The sequence below is a fragment of the Balaenoptera ricei genome, chromosome 12 (genome assembly GCF_028023285.1).
Source record: "Balaenoptera ricei isolate mBalRic1 chromosome 12, mBalRic1.hap2, whole genome shotgun sequence".
NCBI lineage: Eukaryota > Metazoa > Chordata > Mammalia > Artiodactyla > Balaenopteridae > Balaenoptera > Balaenoptera ricei.
The window spans coordinates 34660190-34672682 of NC_082650.1; the positions used below are offsets into that span (position 1 = coordinate 34660190).

Sequence of the window (12493 nt, forward strand, 5' to 3'; positions counted from 1 at the left end):
TGTAACACCATGATTGGAGTGTCACTGCCAGTTCATGGTACTTGCAGAGTTTAGTCACTACTTGTAGGACCATTTAAAAGTAATTACTTTTTTTTTTTTTTTAAAGTTATGTAAACAGTTCTTAGGGAGATATTTGGTAATTTTATAGTTAGAAGGAAAAAATGTTGGAGACCTATCCCTGCTTCTGGTTATCCTCAAGGGAGAAGAACTTGATCCTCTTCTGTGTGCTTAAGGTATTTCCACTTATCTTATGAATATTACTGAAATCCTGAAAGTACATCTCAATAGTAGATTGAGTCAAAATTTTGAAGTTATTGAAATTTACCTCTTCCCTTCTCCACATTCTCCTTTTGCGGGGGGCGGGGATGGTGGTTTGGGAAACACCTGTGCTTGATTGTTGGTCAGAGTTCCCACTGTTACTTGTTTTGGCTGAAACTATTTTCTATTTTAGCTTCTACAGTACATCCCAGAGGGAAGCTTTAAAAAGTTAGCGTGGGAACTGAAACTCTACAATTTCTCAATGTTTGTGTTCACTCATTGAGCCTTAAGTTAGCATTTATGAAAACAAAATACAGTCCTTATTTGCTCTTAGGGCAACAAGAGCACTGTTGGAGTGGAGGTCACTTGTTCACTTGCATCATGCAATTTTTCTGGTTATGTTTAGAAGGACTGTTTTGTTGGAAGAATATCCTTGGGTGATTATATGTGCTAAGAGGAAGTTGAATTAATCGTATTTCAGCAGTCAGAGAAGTATTTGCCTGTTCTTCCTTTCCTCACCATTGACCAATACGGCAGTTTACAATTGACCAGGTGTGTTTTGGTGGGATTTTTTTCCTTTAAAAATTTTTTTTTTCTTTTAATAGCAGCTGGATTGGCAGCATTGGAGATGGAATAGCTTATCCTAGAGAACAGTATTATGCTTTGTTCTAGTATTGGGAACCACTAATTCCACTAGAGCTATCTTAAATTAATGTAGGCTCAGGAGACTTCAAAAGGGCCTTGTAGTTTTAAAAAATTTTATATCACATCCTTGAATTATAGAAGACTAATCGTCTTGTGACCAAAAGCAACAATCTCTGCATTTGAGGTGATGATATCATTCTCTTTTGCTTTCTTGTTTCCTGGAACTTCAGTTTCTTTTATCATATTTGGATGGTTTATGAAGTGACTTGGGAAGACAGAAAATAAATGTAACCCCAGTTTTTTCTACCACTGCCTTCGTGCCTCTTTTCTCTTGTCTTTCCAAATTTTACATTTAAAGTGTAAGCACTTCTTTCTTCTCTTTTTTTCACCTCTCTTGGACTCTTTTCTTTATTTCTCTATATTCGATTTCTCACTTTTCTCTCATGTTCTGTGTTCTCATTCCCTTTTGCTTTTTTTACACTTTGTCTTTTGCCTTCTAAGGCAGGCACTGTTTTCAAAAACAAGCAGACAGATTTTTGGTTTAAATAATACATTGTAAGTAAAAAAATAAAAATATGTTTTTACTTTGATAGTTCCTATTTCTGTAATCCCCATAACAATCCTCTCAAACAGTATTTTTATTATATCTATGACACTTATCTTTTCTGGGACTGATTTTCATCAGTAAAATGGTAGAGGAGAGGTGGATGGCTGGGGTAAATGGTGTCAGAGCCAGGCTGCAGAATCAGGTCTCTGACTTCAGAGCCTGAATTTTTAACCTTTTCATAGATGGGAATATGACTTCCTTTGGGTGAGAGTGGAATGAATGTTGTTCCTTCCTTTCAGGTCTTTTATAAAGCGTCTTCTATTGTAATTTGGAACTTTAGGGTTTACTAAAAGAAGCAACTTCCTTGGTTGCCAGTTGAATTCTTGTAGCCTGATTATCCTTGAACCTGAGAACTCAGCTGAGAAATTTTGCTCAACCTGAGTTGTTCTCTGATTGATCATTGCTTGCCATTTGCTTATTCAGTAGTTGTTGACTCTTGTTACTAATTTTAAGTCAAAATAAAGTCTTATTCTTCTGGTATATGGCATATTAACATTTTAAAATAGATTTTTGGTACCCTTAGACATACTGTGACTGCTGAGTAGGGTATTTTGTTTTTGGGAATATCCATTTAAATGGAAATAAGTAAATACTATACCCTCATTCTGGACTGACCTTAAGTTCTGGTCTTTCATTATTAACAGAATTAAGCTATATCCAGACAACAGGCTGGAATTGTTAATGTGATATTTAGTCTTTAGGCAGTTTCCAGAGACCTCAGGCTATACTATCTTCTCATACCTTTCAGTGTTCTTTTCAGTCTTGGTTCCTTTGAAAAGGCAAGTGATGATTACAAAATTAGCTATGGAATAAAGACTCTCTTGCCTTTTGGGGTAATGCAACTCTGATCATTCTCTCTGAAGTTGCTTTTCATTTTAGCAACTGCTTCTCAAAACATTTCAGTACCACATAACACAAAAGCTACACAGTTTGGAGAGCCGTGGGGGGGAAGTGCCAAGATTTCAGAAATCAGAGAAATCTTAGAACAAAGATCTTAAACTTAGATTTATGAGTTTTATAGCTGTTGGTAATGTTATGTCTATGTGTGTTTCCAGTGTGTATTTATACCAGACTTTAAAGATAAAAAGTGAAAAGGGTAGAGTTAGAAAGAAATAGGCAAGAAGGAGGTGGGAAAGAGGGTTGATTCACATGGGTTGAAAGGAGTTAGGTAGAATCTTGAAGGGAAGTGTTGAGAAAGGATTGAGTGCTTCTGTATTGGAAGTTTTAAAGCTTACTATTCTTTAACATTGTTATTTCATTTTTCACCTTTGAAAATGTTCTTTTCATACATTTTCCAGTTTTATTCTATGTACTATTTGATAGAGAAAGGAATGAATATGACCAAAGGAACACATATTAAGGACTCGCCTAATCAGTGTGTTTTAGCACATCATACAGACAGTCTCATTTAGTCCTGACAGTAGACCTAAGGCGTTTAGGTGTTCCAAGATAAAGAAACCAAGACAGAGAAAGGTTTAATTATTTGCCCAAGCTAGAGAGTTGAATAGATGGTTAAGGAGTAGGGAAAACTGGAGTCCTAAAAGATCCTGATGAGAAAAGCACAGCAGGTTATAAAATTAGCCTCTCTTTAAGAGAGGTTGGGTGATTATTAATAATAGGTCTTTTTGATAATAGGTTGCACAGATTTTCTGTGTCATACAGGTGAAAATGAAAATTCAGGTAGTCAAAGTAAGGGCCAATTAAGTTCATGTTTTTGCTTTGTAAGATGTTGTAGGGGAAGGAGATTAAACTGTAGCACAATGTTTGGCCCAGTTCCTAGATCTTTTTTTTTTTTTTTTAAATATAAATTTATTGGGGCTTCCCTAGTGGCGCAGTGGTTGAGAATCTGCCTGCCAATGCCGGGCACATGGGTTCGAGCCCTGGTCTGGGAAGATCCCACATGCCGCAGAGCGGCTGGGCCCGTGAGCCACAACTACTGAGCCTGCGCGTCTGGAGCCTGTGCTCCGCAATGGGAGAGGCCGCGGCAGTGAGAGGCCCGCGCGCCGCGATGAAGAGTGGCCCCCGCTTGCCAGAACTGGAGAAAGCCCTCACACAGAAACGAAGACCCAACACAGCCAAATTTATTTATTTATTTATGGCTGTGTTGGGTCTTCATTGCTGTACACGGGCTTTCTCCAGTTGTGGCGAGCAGGGGCTACTCTTCATTGCAGTGTGCGGGCTTCTCATTGTGGTGGCTTCTCTCTTGAGAGCACGGGCTTCAGTAGTTGTGGCACGCGGGCTCAGTAGTTGTGGCTCATGGGCTCTAGATTGCAGGCTCAGTAGTTGTGGCACATGGGCTTAGTTGCTCCGTGGCATGTGGGATCTTCCTGAATCAGTGCTCGAACCCATGTCCCCTGCCTTGGCAGGCAGATTCTTAACCACTGCGCCACCAGGGAAGTCCCTCGTTCTTAGATCGTAATGTGTAGCAGGTAAACTTCCTGAGGTGACTAGTCTCCCAAGAAGGAGAAATGTTGTGCTATTTTACCTGAAACCTTCTTCTTACAGTTCTGTGTTTTCTGAAAGTTTCAGATGCCGTTCTTGAACATAAAATACATTTTATTTTCAAATGTAAGTTGGCTACCTAGAACAAGTACAAAGCCCTTACTCAGGGATTAAGAGAAATTTTATTCCTGCAGAATGTTGATGAAAATGTTTTATGTTTTGTCAAGGCAATTGAAGGGACATTTTCGGGAGAGTAAAGTTGTTGGAATAGAATCCTGTGAAGTTGCACGTTCTGTCCTTTTGTGTTGGAGTTTGGGGGACGAATTTACTTTTTCTAAATGTGTGCCTCATTCTGTCCTTTAGAAACAAACTTTATAATGTAGGGGGTGAATCTAATAGAAGGCATTATCTTAAGAAATAATGGAAGGTAAATGTTTGAAGAAAATAATAATAGACCATGAAAAAAGTGAGGGCACCTATGTCAACCTTACCAAAATAATGGAATCTCTGGGGGGAACTGTCAACATTGAGAACATTGTTTTTTTCTTTTTTTTTTTAGAACATTGTTTAAAGTTATTTGATTCAATGATTTATTTTTCTTTTTTGTTCTATCTTTGAAAAAACAACACTGCTACAATTTTTGAAATTCTTCATTTTTGCTCACTTTTATCGGAGTTCACCAAGAGTTTATATGTGCAGAATTCCTCTATTAGGTGCTAGGAGGAAAAAGAGGTTTCTGACCTTGAAAAGATTGCGCTGGGGCTGGGGAGATGCACCAACCAATATGGTATATGTGGTACATAAGAGAGCATTATAGAAATGCTACAGACATGCAGAGCAGGAAACCTGAATAGATGGTTGTCAAATGTTGTCGTAAAAGCCTTCCACTCCATGCTGAAGGCTCCTGACGTTGTTCTAGATTTTTGAATGAACAAGATAGATTGAAGTACAACTTTCTTGTGGAGTTTTTCAATCAGGTAAACAAATTAATTAGATTTGGTAAATGGCAAGTGCTATGAAGGCAATAACAAAGAATGGCATGTTAGAAAGAATCTTGGAAGGAACTACTTAACAGACCAAGGAATGCTTCACCAACATACGGTATTTGAGATGAGACCTGAATGATAAAAATAAGCCAGCTGAGGAGAGAGTATTCCAAGCGGAGGAAAATCCAGTGTAGAAACACTGACACAGACATAAGCTTGGATCTTTAGCATGGCAGACATAGCTTGGATCTGGAGCATGTTGAGTAAAAGCAGAAAGGGGTAGGAGACAGTGTGAGAGAGGAAGGCAGGGGCAAGATTATACTGAAGCTGAGAGGTTAAAAAGTTTGGATTTAATTCTCAGTGCAGTGTGGAGATGAGAAAAGATTGTATGTTTTGAAAAAATCTGGCTGCCTGTGGAAAACTACTGCAGGGCTGCTAGTGTGGAATTCATGAAACCTGTTAGGAGCCTCTTCTAGTTGTCCTCCTGAGAGGTGAGAGGGACTTGATAAACTAGTGAGGATGAAGAAAAGTTGGATGGATTGAGGAGACAGTTTAGAGGCAATAGGAATTGCCAGTGGATTACAAGAGGAAAGTGAGGGAAAGGGAAACATCAAACTGATTTCTAGGTTCTTAGCTTTAGTTACTTGGTATATCATGTTGCCACCTAATCAGATGAAGCAAAATTGGGGTGAGGAGAACAAAGTTGATTAAAGGAAATGAGAAGCTGAAAAATATTGTGAAAAATAAGACATTGCCTTCAGTTTAGTAATGGCCACATAAATGCTTAGAGATATTAATTTTACAACAAAGAAAAAAATCATCCCAGATGGACTGGGACCCAGATTGCTATTTCAGTCGTCACTATTCTCTCTATCCAGCGGTCCTGATTATGGCTTCTTAAGCTGGCTGGGCATGAAATTATATTAGTGTTCAGTGTCTTTAGTTTTTTCACATCAACAGTTTCTGGCATGTCCTTTGTTTCTGCTGGGAAAATCTCACTCAGGGCCAAGAACTAACTGTTTTGCACAGTGTGCTGGTGTTTTGGTAGCTTTTGGTAGCTATTCAACATGGTCTTCAGAACACACAAAAATGCTTTTCTTATTAAGGTAGAATATTACTTAGCCTTTGGACTTGGGCTGGAACTATACCATTGGCTTTCCTGGGTCTGTACTTCTCAGCCTCTGTAATCACATAAGCCAGTTCCGTCCAATAAACCTCTTTCTTTCTTGTGTGTGTGTGTGTGTATTTGTTTGTTTTTCTGATGTACCTTGATCAATACACCCTTTATATTAATACTGGTGTAAAACTATTCAGTCTTTTTGATTTTTATTCTCCAGACATCCAACATCCCAGTAAAGACTTTTGTTTTATAGAGATCTTTAAACCATGCAGTGACTGAATGAGGAAGTAGATTCAGTATAAATAAGTGCACTGATAATGTTCTCATTATAGCATGAAGTTAAAGAGAATTGTGCATATTAAAATATAGTGATTTCTTCATATGTAGTCCAGGGACCACTATGGGTCCCCAAGACCATTTCAGAGTATCTGTGAGGTCAAAACTACTGTCAAAATAACACTAAGATACTCCTTTTCCTTTTTTCCCTTTCATTTTCTCATGAGTGTATGGTAGAATTTCTCAGAGGCTACATGATGTGTAATATTACAACAGATTGAATGAAGAAGTAAAAATGAGAATCTAAGTATCTTCTATTAAGTCATACATTAAAGAGATTTGCAAAAATATGCCTCCATACTATATTTTTTGGGAAAATGTAGTAATTTTTCATAAAATATTTTATTTGGGTTATATATAAGGGCTTTATTACTGTTAATATTAACTGAATTAACAAATGTTTTTGAAATTTCTTGGTTTGAATTCCTCATATGGTCAATATTGATAGAGAAGAACTCACAGGAACAAAAGCTCTTTGATATTCTCAATATTTTTTAAGAGTGGAAAAGGGGTCTCCTAAAACTAAAATGTTTGAGAGCCATTGCTCTAATAGAAGGTTTTGTATATATATGAGTGGCTCTGACAAAAATGTTAAGTGCATGCGTACTTCCAAACATTATACTCTTTGATCAAATGATTCTGTTTGAAAGCAGCATAAGTCAGTTCCAGTTGTTTGCTTTTTTGTTGTTGTTGTTTTGACATTTTCAGATAATTTATCTCAAGTAGAGTTGGTACTGCCTCAACAGTTATATGCTGTTATATTCTAAGAGCTAGTCTGTTTGTCTCCTTCTCACTCATTCAGTCATTCAGTTAACCAAAGAAATTCTCATTGAACCTCTACTATATGCAAAGTTGTTGTTTAATGCAGTGTCAGTTCATTGCTAAGCTGCTCTAAATCTACCCTGCAGTACCTGCTGTGTGAGAGTGGAGCTTGACCCTTTAAGCATTTCTCCTTTGTAACTAGCACAATGTTAAGCTTTGTCAGTAGAGGGTGCTGAGGGGGCATTTTAGTGGGAAGGAACTTTTACTCTTTTTTTAAAAAAAATTTTTGGCTGCATTGGGTCTTCGTTGCAGCACGCAGGGTCTTTCGTTGTGGCGCGCCAGCTCTCCGTTGCGGTGCACGGGCTTCTCTCTAGCAGTGGTGTGTGGGTTTTCTCTCTCTAGTTGTGGCACGTGAGCTCTGTAGTTTGCAGCATGAAGGCTCTCTAGTTGAGGCGCGCGAGCTCAGCAGCTGTGTCACACGGGTTGCCCCGCGGCATGTGGGATCTTAGCTTTCCGCCCAGGGATGGCCCCCGCGTCCCCAGCATTGGAAGGCGGATTCTTTACCACTGGACCCCCAGGGAAGTCCCTGGAGCTTTTACTCTTGACTGAACTTTGTTTGTATTTTAGTTTCTTCTTGCTGGTCCTGCGTAGCTGTGCATCTCCCATTGCATGCAGTGCCTCCGTGAGCTTGCAGCCCCAGCCCTGGCCTGGTGACTACCTTGCCGTGGCCCTCCCAGCATTCACATAGCTCACTCCAAACCCTGCTATGTGGGAGCGTTTCCTGCTTACCCCGCAGGTGTGGACCAGCTCTAGACTGAGTGACCCAGCAAAGGTCTTCACCACCCAGTGGGCTGCAACCACACCTTTTAAGGGGATCTGATTCTAGGCAGCCTCACTCCCTTTTCTACATTTTTTTTTTCCTGCCTTGGGTATTGTGGTTACCTTTAGAGTTCTCTTTATACTTTTAAAGTCTCTACCCTCTTGTAGTTAATAATTCTTTATATTATACTTTTACTGTTACGTTTACTGTGTGACTTCTCTCTTCTTATTGGACTCTGAATGAATCACGTGCTTTCTAAGAGAACATTATTACTCTTCTGTGGGAGATAAATGTTCCTATGCAAATTATTTAAAATTTGTATAAGAACATTGTATTGTATAATGAAGGGATAGAACCAGAAAGGCAGAAACTGTGTATTGAAGGCAGGGAAAGGTCAAGGCCGTCTGGGGCTGAAGAAGAATAGTGAGTAAAAATTGGCTAGGGGCTGAGATGAGCGGAGGATTTCTTATAAGAGCATGAGCCTGTTCTGGAGGAGAAAACTGGCATGATATGTGGAGAAAATAGTGACCGCTCTGTCAGTTTGGGGAAGCTGGTTTGTGAAGAGTAGTGGGAGGTAATGTGGAAAAAGTACTTTGGGGCAAGATCATGGAGTGTGGTCAGTACTAAGCAGAGAAGTAGAAATTTCTCTCTGCTTACTTTCTAGGGAAAATTCAATGGATATTGAATAAAACTGACTTAATAGAAATATTGTTAATATACAATAAACGAGTTTTAGGAAGAAGTGTGGAAACCTATTTATCATTCATTATTTTCTTAACAATTCATCCTATTGTCTGTGTTACTATGTTTTTCCTAGAAGTATAGCTTAAAGATAAAATTTTCACTAGTACAGAAAATCCATTGGGCATTATTTGTTTATCTAGATATTAGACTGTGGTGTTTATGAATATGGGACTTGTTTTCTTTGTGTCTTCTTTTAAATAAAAACTGCTACTTAGTCTAAGTACTTGCAGCCTCTCTCTTTTTTAATGAACTGAAAGAAATGAGAAGTTCCTGGTTTTTGTATTGTGTGTTTTTGAAAGCCAAGTTGCTGTTAATCTGTAGGATTCAACTAGGATTTATTTTTAAAAGGCAAAAAAAACACAACAACCCTGTGTTTATTTCCTAAGTATTTATCATTATTCATTTGATGTTCCTGATGTAAGATAACATTCATGTAGTCTTTTTTTTTTTAAAGTGCGAATCTAATGCATGTTCATTGTAGAACATGCAGTGAATATATGTGAACAAAAATAAGAAAACAGAAGACAAAGTACAACTTCCCCCTGATAGCGCAGTTAACATTTTGCTATGTATTTTTTGTTCTTTTCCAGTCAAATGCATGTTTATGTGTACATATATGAATACACCCACACACTTACACAAATGCATTTATTTAATATAATATATTTTCATAAATGAGTATAATATCTTATAACCTGCATATTTTACTTAACGTATTATATCTTCCATTAAATGGTTTTAATAATATCCTTTTAATGACTTCATAATTATTCATCAAACTATTTTATCATAATTTTACAAATTGCCTATTATTGGACATTTAAATACTTTTGCTTTTCTTTATTTTAAGCAGTGTAATGATGAGATAGACATCTTTTTTAGGCTATATCTTTGGACAGATACATGATTATTTTGCTAGTGTACATTCTTAGATTTGGAATTGCCAGACCAGAGGGCATATATCTTTTAAGGTTTTTGATTCTCATTGACAAATTACTTTACAGGAAGTTTACACTTTAAAAAAAATTATAATTATAACCATTTACATTTTCCTCCTCTGTCTTAAATGATATATTTGAGAACTCTATTGCTCAAGAGACTGTAAAGAATATTTGTAAGGCCACACTAAAGAAGTTACATTGATTAAAATTAGTACATTATATGTGTGTACACACAGATACTTCATTATTAAGCCTTGAGATAGCTAAATTACAACTGAATAGAACTAAACTCATCAGAAATCTGAGGGATTAGTTAGCTGATAACAAAACAATAGTAAATAAGCTTAAATTATAACATAAAGAATGAAGGAAGAACGTATTACACACTTCTTGACCCTACTGGTTGGTAGCCAGTTATGCTGGGAGTCTGTGGAAGTAATTTTTAGAAGTTGATAAGAATAGCATAGTGTTCTCTATGTTTGGGATGATGGAAGGGAATCTTGTGTCAAACAGGCAGCTACCTCCATGGTGCCTACGGGGTAAATTGCCACTATTTGAAGTCAGATGGCAGAAGGATTTAGATGGCTTTTTGATGCTAGTGCTTCTTCCTTTCTGGAACTGTGAAATAAATACATATTATTCCATAGCACTCAGAAAATGTAGCAATAGTCAGGCTGCATTGAAAGAAGCCCATTTAGCAGAAACACTCTATAGAAATAAAATATCAGCACTTCTAAAAATTTATTTAACTTGCACCAAATGCCCTTGAAATGCTGAAATAGTTTGGACAAGGTTTTATTTTGTGGCTTTTGTCTTTCTAATGATCAAATTGGTAATTCCTACAAGTTAATATACTTTGCTGATCCCATTTTCTTAATAAGAAAATTATTGTAGCTTAAAAGTGCAACTGGCTGAAAATTGCTAAATGGTCTTAATGGTAAATATCATACTATATAATTAAAATGTGAGACAAAACATTTTATTTCAAAGTTTATTTTACAATGGAAGAAAATAACTATTTGAAAGCCTGTAAATCATTTAGAGGGCACTACTTTAAAATTGACAATCAGAAGCCATAATTGATGCAGACTTGTAAAAATAATTAAAACCCACTACTGCCATAATAGGTCACTGAAAAAAGTTGTGATAGCCGTGGAGAAATAGGTCACTAGGTTTGTGAAGAAGCTGAGTCCCAATAACACGAAGTAACTTATCCAAGATCTCAGGCCTGGTCCTACTTAAAAGCCATAACCATAATTGATCTGTTCTGCTGTGGTGAATCTGAAAGACATCTCTGCAATTCAACCATGGACTTCAGAATGTGTGTATAACCAAGAATAGAAACATCCTGCTTCTATAAATTGTGTTGGGATCCAGGATATCCTATTTAAAAGAGAAAGACATAATTTCTTCAAAATATACACGGCCATTTTATTCTATTAATGTGCGATCTGTGAGAATCAGGGGAGAACAAAGGAGAAAAGAAAAGAATTCCAGGTTACAAGAGAAGATGAGAACTGGGAAAAATGAAGCGAAAGTAATGTCAATTACTGTCACTATAGTAAGTTTATTCTGTACTTGGCTTGGTAACTGACAGTGTTATCACATGAACTCTTTACAAAATTTCTGAACCGTAAAGTACCACTGACCAGGAATTAGTAAAATTTGAAATTTCAGTTTCTAAAGTAGTTGAAGCCCTCTTATCTGCTGTGATTTGAACTTGTAGTTGGGGGTTAATTGAACTAGTTAGATGGGTAGTCAATGAGTGTTTAGTGCGTCATGGCAACAGTTACTGTGTTTTAAGGAGGAGACACAGAGGGTTGATTAAAATTCTTCAAGTTCATCAGTAAGAGAGGTCCAAGTGTAACCTTTGTAACACTGGGTTCTGTAACACTACATCTAATACATTTCGGTTAAAATTACACCCTGGGGAAAGATATTTTACAATAAAATTTGTGTTCTACGTTAAGTGTGATAAATGGGTGTCATTACTTAAAATGTAAATAGTTACATTTTTGTGATACATGTCTTTGTTAAAATCCAAAGGGACATGGGAAAAACTGGTTGTTTTTCTGAAGAGGTCCTAGGACTAATATCAGCAGCTAATGTATATACTTAGCACTATATGACTTTGCCTGCCACGCCAAGAGTGTGTGTTTGGGGGTGGAACTATGAGGAACTGGGAGGTTGAGACTCTTTATGTTCTTTGCCTCCTCATGATAGATTACCAGGGAATGTTTAAGCCAAAGGTAGTGGAGTAGATTAGTGATTTTCAAACCAGATTTCTTGCAGCTCTAGAAGAGCTTAGGGACTATTACAGAATTGGGGACAACAGCAATGGTGATTAGCTGACAGGTTAGTGGAGGAGGCTTCAAGTAGGTGAATCTACTGTGTGTCAGAGTCTCAGCTCTAAAGGTTTTGGCATGTTAAACTTCAGCCCTCACACTTACACTGCAAAGTATCCATATTCCCCGAACAAGTCCAGAGTTCTAGTACATTGCAAAAGGTCACACAACTTGCATAAACGATAATCTTGGCATCTGAAATCAGAAATGATTCCAGTGCCTGCACTCTTAGCCCCTCTCTGCATTAATATTATGAATGGGGAAAAGGAAAAATACACTCCCTATGTAAACCAGGCCAATAACATATTTCTTTTGTTTGTTTATTTTTTTTGTTTGTTTGATAAAAGACCTTTGTTTAGCAAGACTAGAGATTATTTAGAGTGGGATCTGGACTTGAACCAGGCTCTACATGGTCTGTTTGACTTAGAAGAAGTTACTAATTGTGCCTCAATTTCCTAATTTGTAAAATAGGAATAATAACATGTTG

The 12493-nt window shown here is 37.3% G+C and overlaps 1 protein-coding gene across 4 annotated transcripts in view; it reads left to right on the forward strand.

Moving 5' to 3' along the window:
• Positions 1-12493, forward strand: part of PTPRK (protein tyrosine phosphatase receptor type K) — a 553733-nt gene that overhangs the window by 189608 nt on the left and 351632 nt on the right. The window lies entirely within an intron of this gene.